Here is a 15,091-nt window from a genome sequence, read left to right as displayed (position 1 = left end):
ACTACAGACATGGAGAAGAGGGTGTAGGGGGTAGAGTGGATGAGATTATTTTTAAAAAGCACAAGGGAGACCTTATACGGTGATGAAAACAGTACCGTATCTTGACTGTGGCAGTGCTTACACAAATCTACACGTAATACAATTGTACAGAACTACACACACACGCACACAGTGTAACTGAAAATACACTGAACAGTGAATAAGATCTTAATCTTAATCTTAATTGATCTTAATCTTAATAGTTAATAGAAATATACTAAGATCAATTTTTTGGTTTTGCTACTACAGTAACAGGTATACCAGATGTCCCCATTTGGGAAAACTGGGCAAAGGGCACATGGGACTGTGATTTTTTTTGAAATCTCCTGTGAGACTATAATTATTTAAAAATAAAAAGAAAGCAAAACAAAGACATTTTCCAATAAACCAAAGCTGAACAGATCCATACGACAAAAGATGCTAAAGTTCTTCAGACTAAATGGAAATGATACTTCCCAGACAGAAGCAGAAAGGAAGAACACTAAAAAGATATCAATTTCAAGGATGTTTCCATTGATATATTCATTAATTCAACTAATACTTGTTAAATATTTTTTCTACAATAGTCTCTTACGGTAAGTGCCATGGAATCAAGGACAAATAAGACTCAATCTCACAGCCTAGCATACAAACCTATAAATGACATTGAATATTCTGTCACAGAAGTGCTGAAACACCACCCACAGCTGTACAGAAAAGGAAGCTATCACTAGAAAAGAGTCAGTAAGAAAGTCTTCTTGGAGCTGAATTTACAAATGAATGTTAAGTGAATAAGTGAGGGACAGTATTCTAGCCACTGAGGGACAAAAGAGTTAAGACACATATGTGGAACACCAAGGGTGCAACGCACCTGGAGAACAGGGGGGAGGAAAATCCCTCATTACAAGAAATGATGAAGGGTGGACTGTGTGGAGGGCAAGCGGAGCACAGTCTCTGCTGAAGTCTCTGCTCAAACTTCACTCTAAGGAACTAGGAGAGTTTGAAGGAATTTAATTAGGACAGCAATAGAAGATGGGCCTTTTAGGAAGACAGCTTTGGCAGTAAGGATGATCCATTAGAGCAAAGTGATAGAGGAAGTCAGAGCAATAATCTAATAGTCCAAGGAAGAGGTGGTAATAAGCTTAAACCAGAGGAGGAGGAAAAAGCATGGAAATAAAGGGGCTTGTACCAACTAGTTAAGGATAAAGAGGAAAGAGAAGAATTGAGAATCATGCCCACATTTCCATCTTGGGCACCTGAAAAGATGTTACTTTCATTTACCTCAAAAGGGAACAGAGCAGCGGGGAGCAGATTCTGATGGAAAGATAATCATTATGCCGTTGGGGAATGTGAACTTGAGGTACAGAGGATCTCCAGGATCTAGCACATACAGAGTTACAGCCTGAGGTTAAGAGGCCACAAATCACCAGCACTGGCTGTAAAAGCAGTAAGAGATGGGCTTGCCAAAGGGAAGGAGTATAAAACGAGAAGAAAACAGTATTGGAGATCAAATTCTAGAAGAAAGGGGCCCTTGTAAAATGTCAATGGAGGTGTAAACTATTATACTTCTGTTGTCAGTACACGTTCAGACCTAAATGATCTCAACTAATAATTCTTTACAATACGTGAAAGGAATAAATACAAATGTGGTCAAGGATCTATATATAAAGATGTCCTCCTTTCAATGTTATTTCCAATAATAAAACAGAAGAAACTAAATAACCAAACAAAATAATTAACTCAAAGCAAATTAAATTAGATCTATAAGATAAGTAATTATGCAACCGCCTAGGTAGTATTTCAGAAGACTTTTTCATTATGGGATAAACTTCTTATGACACTGAATATTTTACAGCATACAAAATAGGGTCTGCAGTATTTACGCAAGACTGTTTACTGAATACCTATTATCTACTATCACTTAGGTACTGGGGATAAAATGCAGTAAAAGACAATTTCTTGTTTTTGTGAAGCTCGGCTTCTACTGGAAAGTGAGCCAGGAAGGGTAGATAAATCAATGTGCAAGACAATCAGGAATGAAATAAATGCTAGTAAGACAAACATTAACAGGTGACATAAGACAATGTGTGTGTGTGTGTGTGTGTGTGTGTGTGTGTGTATAATTATGTAAAAAAAACCTGGAATCATTTTAAAAGAAATAAGCCTCAAGATTAATAGTAAAAATAATGTAAAATAAAAGTTTAAAACAAAGCAAACTTCAGGCAGCTTAGTAAATGGTCTAGGAAAATCAAAGTGTAATTATAAACAGGAAGTGCGTGGGCCCTCCATGGTTTCTCCTTTAGCATCATCAGGAGGCAGAACTTTTACAAAACCTGGTACCTCCCCACTCCCAAACCCGGAAACTCAGGAAGGACAGGAAAGCAACATACCTATGGAAGCCTGTGCTTCTACTAAGCTGCTTTGAGCCAAGATGAACTCTGCAACGCTGAAGGCAGAAAATCTCACAAGACAAGTGATCCTTCCATCTACCAGCTAAGATGGTATTTTTCACATTTCCTGTCTTCATTGTAGTACAACCCTCCGCCCCCACAGACACACACACACATTCGCCTCAGTTCATTCACTCACTGAATCAACACCGCATAGCAGCATGGCAGGGACTCCGGCAAAATCGCACAGGCCCTAGAAACAGGACCCGAAAATGCCATCGAAATTTACGAACCACTCCCCATTATGCAAGTATCAGACTGTTCAATTTGTGAAAAGACTAAACTGAAGGGAAGCACTGAAAATACGGACACAAGTTGTGCAACCTATTAAGAAACACCTTGGGAAAATAATTTCTCTGTATCTAAAATAAGAAGGCTCTGAGCTGACAATGCGGAGCCTGCTTGGGACTCTTTCTCTCCCTCTGCCCTTCCCCTACTCGTATACTCTCTCTCTCTCTCTAAATAAATATTAAAAAACAAAACAAAAAACCGCTAGGCATCCTTAACTTCTCTCCCCCCTCTCCCTCACATAGCTCACATCGGATCCATCCGCAAATACCACGGGTGATTCTGCCTTTTAAATATATCAAAATCGGGGTGCTTGGGTGGCTCAGTCAGTTAAGCGTCCGACTTTAGCTCAGGTCTTGATCTCGTGGTTGGTGAGTTCGAGCCCCGCATCAGGCTCTGTGCTGACAGCTCAGAGCCTGGAGCCTGCTTTGGATTCTGTGTCTCCCCTTCTCTCTGCCCCTCCCATGCTCATGCTCTGTCTCTCTCTGTCTCTCAATAATAAACAAACATTTAAAAAAAATTAAACATATCAAAATCAGAACACTCCTCCCACCTCGACTGCTTCCATCCCAACCCGGGGCCACCATCAGGCAGCTCCCACCTGAGGACTCCCCCTGGTCTCCTGCCTCTACCCTTTGCTCCTGTTCTCTTCTGAATGGGAACCAGAGCAATTCTATCAAAGGGGAAGTTGGATCATGTCTCTCCTCTATTCAAAACCCTCTAATCGTTGTTCACCTCACTCAGGTCAAAGCCAAAACCTTTACAATGACCTAGAAGATAGCTACCTGACCTGCCTCCTTCCCTCCCTTTACCACTCTGTCCTCATCTCTCTCTCTCTCTCTCTCTCATCCCCTCTCCCTCACACCCCCACCCCCTTCTCTCATTCTACTTCAGGCCTGGCTGCCTTCCTAGGCCAATTCCCTCTACACACCAGGGAGCAGCCATTCCAAAGAGGAAGACCTTTGCATTTGCTATGACCTCTCCTGGAATGTCCCTCCCCACCCACCCGACACCCCTCGAGCCTCCTTCAAATCTCTATTCAAATACTATCTTCTCTGACCCCACCCCACACAAAATTGCAACATCTTTAATGGTTTCTTTTTCTCTATAGTACCTATCATCTTCCAAAATGCCAAAGAATTACGAGATTACCAGATTTTAGATGTGTTTATTTGGACCTTTCCCTTGGTGACCTCACCCAGTGATCTCATGTAGATCTGATGTGCACGTAAATCTCTTCCAGATTACTTTCTGTGAGTCAAGTTATAGGGGATATTTCTGGTTTAAAACCTACACTTAAAGATGACATCTGTAAGAGGAAAGACATTTAAAGAGAATAATCAACAACTTTCCACCTTATGCCTTCCTTTAGGTTTTTTTCTCAAATAAAAAAGGTCAAAATTCGGAAAAACTACTGAAGCAAAAGTATATACTATATTGCATCTTCACACAGAGAGGAAGAGGTGGCAATCTTATTAATACGTGAACAATTTTAAAAAGATATCAGAAGTTTTACTCTTTCTCCTGAATGTGATCAAACGGGAAGGGAGGGGGAGGGCATTTCCCAGCAGAGGGTCACGGATAAGAAATTAACGGGACGGAAATCAAAGCATCCAGGCTTCAAACCAACAACATCCTGACAGTGCCTTTCTTGCAAATTGAGGACTGACAAAGCATATTAATGAGAAATACTGTTAAAATGCTATTCAGACACGGGTCTTCAGTTTCAGCTTCCCCAAAGGAGTTGGTTGCAAAGGGGAAGGGGAAAGTTCGACACGCAAGAACAGACGCATGTTTATGTTTTCCATTCACTGTTGTACACTGAGAGCTAATGAAGTAAACCTTCATCTGCACTGGCAGAAACCCAGAAACGGAGAGAGCCCAGTCGAGGAAGTAACGCAAAAGAAAGGCGAAAATGCCTTCGACAGCCCTACCTTGGCTTTAATTCAATGCTAAGAAGCATGATGACAGTGCTCATGAATATTAAAATCTAAAGAAACATCCAGCCAAATGGAGTATATGTTCAAGACAATCCAAAGCACGAGCTCTAACATTCTCGGAGGTGGAAAACGCCCTACACCCCAACCAACCTACCGTAACGTGATTGTTTTTAATTTAATTTCAAGAGAATTACACGTTATCGGCCCGCCCAGCTCTGTTGAGCTTTGAAGAAATAACAAAAGGAAAGGTTTAAACACGAGATACGTGCAAACATCTTTCCAAAGGCTGCGTCATGGCACGATTTCATTCGAAACACTCACCTGATGTTAAACAGCAAGACCCCTCATACAAACGCACCTACTGACAACGCCACGCCAGGCCCAGATCTCTAAGCCTTCAGAGGACTTTGCCGCTTGCCTACATAAAGTAACTTTCTAAACCATACAGTCCTCCGTCCACGCTGAGCTCGATTTGCAGTGACGGTTTGCTGTCTACCAATCACGACGGTTCCCACCATGACACCTGCCCTGTGACCACTTCCCTTTAATGCTCGGCCGGCACTTCACTCCACCTGAGCCAGTCCTGAGATGAGCCATTTTTAGTGCTAATTTGATGGCTGATAGAACAAGCTGGAACTTCCTCCAAAGTAGCACGCTACGAAAGACGCCCTGTAGCCCACCAATCTGGTTGAACGAGAACAGAAAGGAACTAAGTTCCCATCCCCCTGATGGCTAGTGGAAAAAGCAGATCCGCAAAAATGCCCAACCTTCCAAAGTACTGAAGAAATACAAACTGAAGCCACGATGTGTTACACCATTTTCACTTACTAGATTAGTAGAGATTAAAACATATTTGAAAAAGCCCAGTGTTCACCAGGACGGGGCTACACGGGCGCTCTAATAGACCGTAAATTAAAGCTTTTTAAGACTGCAAAGAGTCCGCAAGATCGAACTGAACTCCAAGGAAAAAAATACCTATTTCCCAAAACATCTGATGACAACTGTGATGACAACTGAAACACAAGTCCATTTGAAGGTGCCGTTTGACTTTAGTAGAAACGTGAGGGGTTAATGACCCTTTGAAACCCTGGGCTTTGTGACCCCCACCCCCACCCTGTGGCCACGGCTGACTGGACGGTGACAGGCGCTACCCAAAAGGGGCCAGTTTCCCTCCCAGGAATGTGGAATTGGGGCTCGGATTCTGATTTATTCTAGTCACATGTACTCTTGAAAAAAGGAAATGTAAACTCAAGAGCTTTATCTGAAGAAGTCTCACATTCCTGGGACATTCTATTCCTTTTCAGCACACAAACAACATCTGAAGATTCAATAAACTGACTTTCATTCTCAGGATTATTTTCTGCTTATATTTTTGTTTTCTTAAACTCCCCTCTCCAACCTTTCTAATTTTAATAATGGTAATTTAGATCAGCTTATCTAATTATGTTTATTCCTCCTTAAGAACATTAGACTCTTAAATAGACTGAGTCTGGTTTAATTAGACTCAACATATCCCAAACCTCAACCTTAACTTCAGAATATTATTCAGTATACAATTCTAGACTTTCTGGTAAATGTTTTTAGAGTTTTAAGTCCTGTAGCAATTTTACTATTAGTTTTAAATGTTTATTTATTTGAGAGAGAGAGACAGAGACAGAGAGAGGGAGCAAGTGGGAGAGGGGCAAACAGAGAGGGAGAGACTCCTAAGCAGGCTCCACACTGTCAGTGCAGAACCCGACTCAGGGCTTGATCTCATGAACCAGCAAGATCATGACCTGAGCTGAAATCAAGAGTCAGACACTGAACCGACTCGGCCACCCAGGCGCCCCAAGTCCTGTAGCAATTTTCAATCGATGAATCCTGAAAGTAATTTTCCAAAAGGAGCCAAAAAAAAATGTCATCTCTTCATTGACTGCCATTTGCCAACAGATAAAGGCCAATTTTCTCTCATCATTTGTTCCATGATTTCCCCATCTGTTACAGAATCATACAAACTATAGATGTGACTTGCCCTTCAAAATGTAAAGCTTTACTTTTGAGAATTATCACAGCCTTGATTGTCTTCTCCTATAAACCAACCATTCTGTCCAGAGGCTCTCGCTAGACCTAACAATGATCACACAGAAAGGGAAGAAGACATATGCGTAGTTATTTCAATCATAAATACTCAACTATGACAACACAAATTCAAGCTTTCAAAGCACTTAATTCCGCTTAAAATGCAATCGTGTTACAAGCTTCGAAAATAACGCACTCCCCCATCCTGTTTTTAGAGAACTTTGAAAATCTAGACAATATGCTTCCTTTCAAAACACCAACTGCTTACAGAGGAAAAGAAAGACACAGACAAATGATCTTGCCAAGAAACGTTTCTGCAGCTTCTCTTGGTAGAGTAGCCCTTTCAGTGGCTACAAAGATTTAAATTCAATCCTTGATTGGATTGATGATATACCACCTTTTATTATTTAGAACTGAAGTTTAGAACAGAGAAGAGCTTACAGAACTCTCAACCAGTTGTCCCCAACGTTTGCAAGTATGAGGGCCCTTCTGCAACGCTAAAAAATTGAGGAGTTTTCTAATGGTTATATCTACTGATTGAAAAAGTAAAGGGACAAAAACAGCAAGTACACAGCAATTCTTTAAAAGCACCTGTACACACCTGCAAAGCTGTAAAACACAAATCTAATTTTTCACTGCAGCACCAGTGAACGTCAGAACGAAGTCTGAAACCAAGTCTCCAGATTTACAATGCAGATGGGGCTCTAAGAATCCAGGATCATTCATCACAGAGGAAGGTTTTCTTTCCAGCACCCCCAGCGATTCCCTTAGGGGCTAGACAAGGCGATTTTAAAGTTCTTGTAGAAAATCAAGCAAAGATAGACAAGGCACTTCTGAAAAAGACTAAAGAGTAGGGGGTAAGGGCCATCCCTATAGAATACTGAAACATTATAAAGCTACAATAGTTAAAACAGTGTGGTGCTGACATCTGAAGAAATAAACCTAATAACTGAACAGATTAGAAAGTGTAGGAACTAATGAATATACCAAGGAACTCAGTATAAAATGGAGGTGGCATTTCAAACCACTGGGGTAAAGACTATTAATTAAATGAGTACGCAGTAAGGGGGGGGTGGGGATCCCAAACTGAGTCCTTACCTTGCCCATATACTACACAAAGCTCTAAATGCAGCAAAAATATACAGCACGAAGGCACTAAAGGACTAGAAGAAACACGAAAGGATCTTTTTCTAACAATCTGGTAGTGGAGAAGGTCTTTCAAAGAATGGTTGAAAAACAACAGAAGCCAAACATGAAACTACTTGAAACACAAAACATGGTGCTCACTTCGGCAGCACATATACTAAAATTGGGACGATACAGAGAAGATTAGCATGGCCCCTGTGCAAGGATGACACACAAATTCGTGCAGCGTTCCATATTTTTTAAAAACTGAGAACAAACTGAGGGTTGATGGGGGGTGGGAGGGAGGGGAGGGTGGGTGATGGGTATTGAAGAGGGCATCTTTTGGGATGAGCACTGGGTGTTGTATGGAAACCAATTTGACAATGAATTTCATATATTAAAAAAAAAAAAGAAAGAAAGAAACATAAAACATGGCTTCCTTACAGAAAACTTCATGGACAAGGTCAAAATTAGGCATGAAGTCCAAGCACAAGTCCAACCAGCACAAAACCCAGGTTCTATGCCATGCCAAGTACAGCACTCTTTCTGTCTTTCCTACGATCCCAAGTTGCCAGGGGTTTTAAAACAATACAAAAAAAAAAAAAAAAAAAATCAAATCCAACAGAATGCACGGTGAGAATCTCAAACTTGCCTAGGCCCCTGACCTGAGATTTCTATAGCACTACCCACAGCTACTACCCTCCACTCGTGTTAGAAACTGTCAGACTTACAATAAGGCAATGTCTTTTGTAAGGCATCTTCAGGTCACAGCTTAATTTCAACAAAACGCACACACAGTAAAGCAATACGAGGTTAATAGTTTTCCCAGAATAAGCTTGCTCTGGGGTATGTGGCCAGACAGGCAACATGCAGGTTCAACAGTGAATGCTTACCAAATGTATAGCATCCAGTCTTCTGCCTTCCAGGAACCAGCTGACTAGTCAGACCATGAAGAAAGGGTATCTGCTCACCAAGGGCAGTAACATACATTATGTTTCCATCTCCAATCTCCCCGGGTGACTGCCCGACGAACCAAAGTACCCCTCTCTAACTTATTACTAGAAGCAAATTGTAATCAACCATGTCGTTTTTTAAACTAGTTTATGGGTATACCCAAGTGACTCGGCTCAAAACCCGAAGGCACTACAGTCAGAGCCTGTCAGCTGGGTGAGGTATCTTCCTGCAGGGTAGCAGAACAGCTGCTATGTAAATTCAGATCATTAGTCCGGTATCACCTTGATCCCAAAACCATATTGTGTTTATTTCCATGCGCTTTCTCCCCTTTATCCATTTCTGGTATCTGGATCTCCCAGTTTCTTACCCATTCATTCAGTCTTCCTTGCTGACCCAGAGATACTACTTACTACAAATCATGTGCTAACTCACTTCAGTCCTTTTTTTTTTTAAGTTCCTCTTCCCTTTTGTGCTTCCCGCACTATTGCCTGGGAGAATTATATTATGTACTTTAACAAGGAAGCTCCGATTGGGAGGAAGGGCTTTGTCACCAACACTCCTCTCTTCTCCCGGAGTAGGGGATAGTGGCATCCCTCCACTCCTTCGGCCAGCTAGCATGAGCCACCCTACCACAACTATCGAAGGAGTACTAATTTTCCGTTTCTTCGCTTAAAAGGCTCAGAAACAGTTAGGAATTTCTGTAAGGTCCTTTACAAGGCAATTCTGACTTGGCAAAGACATTGTAAAACCTCTCATTCCCCTCTGTACCTTCAACACACAAATACTAGCAAATGAAATTCCTGAATAATTACCCCATGTCCTGGCTGCCTGTGAACTTCTCTACATAACGGAACATAAAACCGAAGAATCGTTTGTAAGTTCCTTATTTTAATTAAAAAGAAAATGACTGACTTATTTGTCATCGTTTTACCTGGTTAATTATGAAAAACAATGAATGAAACTGTAAGTCAACTCTGATAAGCTGTCCGTAATCAACTTCTGTAGGGGCGCCTGGGCGGCTCAGTCGGTTAAGCAGCCGACTTCGGCTCAGGTCATGATCTCACAGTCCGTGAGTTTGAGCTCAGAGCCTGGAGCCTGTTTCAGATTCTGTGTCTCCCTCTCTCTGACCCTCCCCCGTTCATGCTCTGTCTCTCTCTGTCTCAAAAATAAATAAACGTTAAAAAAAAAATTAAAAAAAAAAATCAACTTCCATAATGAATAATTCTGCTGGTTAAACAGCCAGAACTCTCAATACTGCACTGAATGTATCAAATACAGATTTGGTGAACACGAGCCATATAGTGTTAATTCTAGATCCTTACAGCCACTGTTTCACAAAAATTATGTTCACTGCATGGTAACAGAAATTGAAGTCACAGTTTTTACTCTACAAATAAGCACTCTAGAGAAGTATTCTTAGCAAGTATTTCCAGGAATTAATAAAATATTCTCATTTGCCACAGTCCGGGATTTTTCATAGTAAAGATCTGGAAAATTTGAGATGCTTCATTTGCATTCCAGCAGAAATCATTCGCCCTCAAGAGAAAGCAACAGAAAAAAACACCAACATTCTAACTTAGGGGTCCCGTGCAAATAACTAAGCTATGAGGCCAGAGAAAAAAAGGCACCTAAAAAAGGAAGTGCCTTTGGTACGTTTGCTGGATCTCCATAATCCTGCAAAACCAAGTGAGTATCTTCTGCGGAGGGCTTGAGCCTGGTAGGAGAGCGGGAGGGGTACCTCTTAAAAGTTAGAGGCTTAAGTAAACATTAGGCAAAAATGCAGGATCTTACAGGAGGTCACAGATTCAATGCACTGAGCCCAAAATGTACTTTACTGAAATTGAGTTTTCAGGACCTTTTTGAGTATACCAAATTTCCGGTGAGCCTTTTCCCTCCTGCACTCCCAACCTTTCCAGGGTACGAAAGTGTCGACCTACACCCCTGACTCCTATTACTATCTGGCTCTTTGGAGAGACAGACTTGGTTTTTACGCACCCTCCTAATGACAAAAGCAAACTACAACGAAGCTATAGTAGCTTCAAAAGGCTTTCAAGGCTTTCAAGAGCAAAGGGGATACTGTATAAATGTAATACAAAAGGGGAATGCAAAGTTAGTCCGAACCATTGGAACAAATGCTTTTAAAATGTCTATACCACCCAAAGCAATCTACACGTTTAATGGGATCCCTATCAAAATACCAACAGTACTTTTCACAGAACAAGAACACACAATCCTAAAACTTGTACAGAATCACAAAAGACCTTAAACAGCCGAAGAAATCTTGAAAAACATATGGCGCTATCACAATTCCAGATTTCAAGTTATATTACAAAGTGGTAATAATTAAAACAGTATGGTGCTGGCATAAAAACATACACCCAGATCAATGGAATAAAACAGAAAATCCAGAAATAAAACCACAATTATATGGTCAATTAATCTTCTACAAAAGAGGAATGAATATCAAATGGGAAAAGTCTCCTCAACAAATGGTGCTGGGAAAACCGGACAGCCAAATGAAACAGAATGAAACTGGACCACTTTCTTTCACCATATACAAAAATAAACTCAAAATGGATTAAAGATCTAAATGTGAGACATGAAACCATCAAAATCCTTGAAGAGAGCACAGGCAATAATTTCTCTGACATCAGCCATGGCAACATTTTTCTAGATATGTATCCTGAGGCAAGGAAAATAAAAGCAAAAATAAACTATTGGGAGTACATCAAAAAAATAAAAAGATTCTGCACAGCAATCAACCAACAAAACTAAAAGGCAACCTACAGAATGGGAAAGATATTTGCAATGACATATCCAACAAAGAGTTAACATACAAAATACATAAAGAACTGATACAACTCAACACCCAAAAATCCCCAAATAATGCAATTAAAAAATGGGCAGAAGAGGGGGCGCCTGGGTGGCTCAGTCGGTTAAGTGGCCGACTTGGGCTCAGGTCATGATCTCGCAGTCTGTGAGTTCGAGCCCCGCGTCGGGCTCTGTGCTGACAGCTCAGAGCCTGGAGCCTGTTTCAGCTTCTGTGTGTCCCTCTCTCTGCCCCTCCCCTGTTCATGCTCTGTCTCTCTCTGTCTCAAAAATAAATAAACGTTAAAAAAAAAATAAAAAAAAAATGGGCAGAAGATATGGACACTTCCGCGAAGAAGACATCCAGATGGCCAACAGACACACGAAAAGATGCTCAACATCACTCATCTTCAAGGAAATGCAAATCAAAACTACAAAGAGGTATCACCTCACACCTGTCAGACTGCCTAAAATCAACAACACAAGAAACAAAAGGTGTTGGTGAGGATGTAGAAAAAAAGGAACCCTCGGGCCCTTTTGGTGGAAACACAAACAGCCATTATGGAAAACACTATGGAGGTTCCTCAAAAAAATAAAAATAGAACTACCCTAGGACCCAGCAATTGCACTACTGGGTATTTACCAAAAAAATACAAAAACACTAATTCAAAGAGATACATGCACCCCTATGTTTATTGCAGCATTATTTGTAGTAGCCAAATTATGGAAGCATCCCAAGTGTCCATCGATAGCTGAATGGATAAAGACGAAGTGGGGTGTGTGTGTGTGTGTGTGTGTGTGTGCGCGCGCGTGTGTGTGATGGAATATTACTCAACCGCGAAAAGAAGGAAATTTTGCCATGGGCAACAACATGGATGGAGCTAGAGAGTAGAAGCAAGATAAGTCAGTCAGAGAAAAGACAAATACGGTATGTTCTCATTCATATGTGGAATTAAAAAACCTGAAGTAAAACAAGCAAAATAAAGAAAAATAAAAACATCGGGCTCATTCAAAAATTATTAAGAAATTTTTTTTTTTAAATGAATTAATTAGGGGCGCCTGGGTGGCTCAGTCGGTTGAGCGTCCGACTTCGGCTCAGGTCATGATCTCACCGTCCATGAGTTGGAGCCCCGCGTGGGGCTCCGTGCTCACAGCTCAGAGCCTGGAGCTTCGGATTCTGTGTCGCCCTCCCTCTCTGCCCCTCCCGCACTCATGCTCTGTCGCTCTCTCTGTCAGAAATAAACAAACATTAAAAAAAAAATTTTTTTTTTAATGAATTAACAAATGAAAAAAACACAGCCCCAACCCCACGGTACCATGTGTTCAGGGGACACTCTTCTGAGAAACCGTCTAAAGAAACAACAAAAACAAAGACTATAATCAAATTAGTAATTTAAAAAGTAAACATTTTTTTTTAATAGGGTAAGGAATTTTCTACGAAGATACCATCCAGCAGAAAACAGTTCCCGCTCGGGCTGAAGGACCCCTGGGGTCCAGCTTCCACCTCACCTCCCCTGTGAACTATTCTGTATATTTCAGCACTCCCATTTTGGGCACAGACAGCCACCACCCTGATCTCTAGGAGAAAGAGCCCCGCGCTCATATCAGGAATTCTCTACAGGCCTGGTGCATTCACTCACTGACCATGTGAATCTTTCTCTCTTGCCCATCGAAGGAAAATCCTTGCTTGCTCCCCAGTGCCTCTGGAACTTGCCCCCATGCAAACGAGAATCATCTGAACAATAAGCTACCTTCTGAGTGTACTCATCAAATTCCACCGGATCGTAAAGACCCTTAACACCATAAATCACTAGACAAGCATGCAGTCTTACGAGAACTGGTGACAAGTTATCCACACTAACTCCGCCCAAACCACAACACCGCAGTTGTCACTCTCTTCACACCAAGACCCCAAATCACTAACTCGGCGTTAATTTCCTCCTGCCCTGTTCTAAACATCCACAAAGAGGCCTGTCATCACCTTTCTGGCTGACAAATTATCCCCTCATAATTCTCCCCTATTACTTCTAATAGCTAAAAAGGACACCTAGGTGGTTGTGTCCCTCTCTTCAAGAGTGTGGTCAACGCTGCACACGCAGGTCTGAAACTTTCTCAAGAATGTTCTTACTCTCTCTGTCGTCCTCTATTCTGCCGGCTGCCGGGCAGGTTTCTATTCTTGGTACATCACTCTCAACTCTTTATTTATTATTTACATGCTCTCCTTTACTCCTTACAACTCTACGGGGTAGTTACTGTTTTATAGATGAGAAGAGCAAGGCTCCCCGAAGTTGGCAAGTGCCCCAGAAACCACGCTGCTAAGAAATGGCAAAGCCAAGATTTGAACCCAATGAGTCTGCCCCCAGAGCCCCTGCTCCACTGGCTTGCAATTCTGTCTCAGCCGGTCTCAGAGGCCATCAGTCATCAGTCCCGAGCCTGAAACCTACAAAGGGGTAGGTCTAGTCAGGAACCATCTATACATGATTGCGTTTATGTACATCCCCCTGTTCAAAAAGACAACAGATGATGGAAGTCAGTTAAAAAAAAAAAAGACTAGAAGCATCACGTAAGCTAGAAATGAAACAAGTGTGGAAGGCAGCCCCTAAACCCTGTACATCCGCTACAGGTGAAACAAATTTGGTCGAAGGACTTGCAAAGGGAAATCTGAGATACTGAAGAACTCAATGTCTACAGCCACAAACCTGCCAAACACTCATGGAAACTGCCTTTACTCCTGATTCGAAGTCCCGAAAGCAAACATATTTCAATCCACACCTGCTAACATCCTATCCCAAAGTACCAGTACATATCCCTTCCTCCTCAATATCCCAAACAGCCCCCCTGTGTTCTTCCGAAACCAAAGCCCAGTTTGTAGCAAACGACTGTCAAAGAATCTCTAGTAAAAGATAATTAAAAACAAAAAGCCAAGAAACTCTGATTATCTTCCACTGAAAACATGACAACTTGGGACCCCTTACCCACAAGAGCAGTGGTTCTGTAATGTGAAAATGAGCAAAGGAAAACCTCACTAAAAAGGACCAGGGAGGCCAGAAAGGGGAGCCTGGCCCACTCACCATCAATTACAGGAAGCAGTGTCAATTACAGGTCCCAACGGGAGAAGATGGGACACCGCATCTCCTACGAGGAATGTGCTACCCCTGCAAGTTGGCCAAAGAGAAACCGTTGTCACCCTGAACTCTTGCTTCTCTCCGAGGGGCTTTCTGTTCCCAACAACCCCTCCCAACTTCCTCCTCCTTCTCAATAAATTAACATTCCTCTCCTTCGTCTGGGGGACTGGCCGGCCACAGACTGCACGTCTCAGACTGCAGTTCTCCACTATCCCCGGATAAACCCATTTTGCTGGTAGAATAATTGGCTGTTTTAATTCTTTGAGGTTAACAGTAACTTCTCATTAGAACACCAAGCAGCTGCAAAGGGAATGAGTCTGTTTGG

The 15,091-nt window shown here is 41.8% G+C and overlaps 1 protein-coding gene and 1 non-coding gene across 5 annotated transcripts in view; one reads left to right on the top strand and one right to left on the bottom strand.

Annotated features, from left to right (window-relative positions):
* The window catches only part of WASF3 (WASP family member 3), a 136,381-nt gene that overhangs the window by 94,911 nt on the left and 26,379 nt on the right, over nt 1–15,091 (bottom strand). The window lies entirely within an intron of this gene.
* Nucleotides 8,034–8,140, top strand: LOC111556724. The gene has a single exon (XR_002736440.2). It is a non-coding gene; the product is annotated as a U6 spliceosomal RNA (small nuclear RNA).

The sequence above is a fragment of the Felis catus genome, chromosome A1 (assembly GCF_018350175.1).
Source record: "Felis catus isolate Fca126 chromosome A1, F.catus_Fca126_mat1.0, whole genome shotgun sequence".
NCBI lineage: Eukaryota > Metazoa > Chordata > Mammalia > Carnivora > Felidae > Felis > Felis catus.
This window is presented reverse-complemented; position numbering and strand designations above follow the sequence as displayed.